The following is a 1,761-nucleotide window of genomic DNA, read 5'->3' on the forward strand; positions in this document are numbered from 1 at the left end:
GGGATTCGGAGAATGATTTTTGTTTTGAGGAGTTACGGAAATTACATAATTTTGTTTGTGACTGATAAAGATATTTCACCTTATATCTGAATATGATCTCTTCTATCTATTTTTAGTCTATTTCAAATTGAAGGTATTTTTATGCACACTCATAAGGTGGTGTAGGTTGTCGGTGTTTTAAACAGTGATGTTTTTTTCATACAAAGTACTTCAGTCAAATACTTAGGCAATGGATGTGTGGGTGGTTGGCGGGTTGTCTGGTGTGGTTTACTCATTCTTTACCATCAAACATTTATCAGTGGGTAGTTGGCGGGAGCTCTGGTGGGGTTTACTCCTTCTTTCCTATCAAACATCTGTCGTCTTTATCTCTCCTCCTTCTTTTTTGTGTTTGTTTCTCCCTTGTAACACCTCTAATCTTGGGCTCTTATATGACCTGATTGTGTTGCAAGTGCCGTCAAACTCTTACCACCCCTGGGGTAGTGCCATTGACTGTAGTGTCTTTAGGCCATTCCCAAAGGGGGGACATTTTTCGTTCAAGCACAGTAGAATTGTAAATGGGCTGATTCATGTCATGCTCATATCTGTGCCTGATCTACAACAGGGAACTGCTGCTTTTTCTTTCTTAATCCTTACTATTGTCATTTTCCTCTACTTCTTTTGTATCTTTGTCACTCTCTTGTGACCCGCTATTTCTGGGGTGCCTTGATGGTCGAAGCAGACCTTGTGCTGTTGAAGCTAGAGAGGTAAGCAAAATAAGTCTGATTCCTGTAAAGACTTCTCTGTTGACACCCACCCCTGGTGCTCATATGAACTTATGCAGTTGCGAGCGTCATAAAACCTTCTACTATTAAAAGAAAAAAACACAAAAAAACTCTTACCAATACTAAGTCTTCTGTGTACTCAAACAAAAGAATTTACTCATCATCTCTGCCTTTATCCCCACAGCTTCACAACGAGACCCTGAAGAAACAGATTAGCTCCCTGGAGGAGGAGGTGAAGGAACTGAAGCAGAACGCCAACTCCAAGCAGGGAGAGGCCAAACAGCAGAACAAGAAGGTATTGCTGCTTTCCCAGATAGCAGGGTGTCGCTGCATGCAGTCGTAAGAGATCTAACAAAAAGCCTTCTCGGATAATGTCGAAAGATCTCGGAGGTCTCGTGTGCAAGTTGCGCGCGTTTAAATAATGCTAATAATAAATAGCATTTGTATAGCGCATATCCCCCCTCAACAGCAGGCTCTATGCGCTTTACACTATATTATTACCCCAGCAAACCATAGAACACTCTGAAACATTCTCAGCTTCCCGGGAAGCATACATTAAAAAGCATTAAAAAGATCCCTTGGTGGCCACTTGGGCAAAATTCAAATTAATTCCTACCAGACATACTGAGATATTATCATGTTGGGGCAGCATGCAGATGCAGTGGGCGGTTGCGCTCAGAGATTATTGGGTGTGGCTACATGCAGAGATTAATGAGCCTATAGCAACATCCATAGGTATGAGGATGTGACTGTATGCAGAGATAGTGGTGTACGGTTACATGTAGAGATAATTAGATGTAGCCTGATACAGATATAGATCTTGTGGTATTTGGTTTTCCTACAGAGATAGTATTGCACACAAACACACATCTGTAGCATACAGACTCACATAAAAACACGTGCATGCACTCATACAGTCACCACTCACAAGCAGACACACACATATACGCACACATGCACACACACACACACACACACACCACAGACTCTCACACACACA

The 1,761-nt window shown here is 41.9% G+C and overlaps 1 protein-coding gene across 1 annotated transcript in view; it reads left to right on the forward strand.

The window, feature by feature from the left end:
• LOC101849366 (melanoma inhibitory activity protein 2) overlaps positions 1 to 1,761 on the forward strand; it is a gene marked incomplete in the record, with an annotated part of 48,819 nt that overhangs the window by 28,739 nt on the left and 18,319 nt on the right.

This window comes from Aplysia californica, unplaced genomic scaffold (assembly GCF_000002075.1).
Source record: "Aplysia californica isolate F4 #8 unplaced genomic scaffold, AplCal3.0 scaffold00126, whole genome shotgun sequence".
Taxonomy (NCBI): Eukaryota; Metazoa; Mollusca; class Gastropoda; order Aplysiida; family Aplysiidae; genus Aplysia; species Aplysia californica.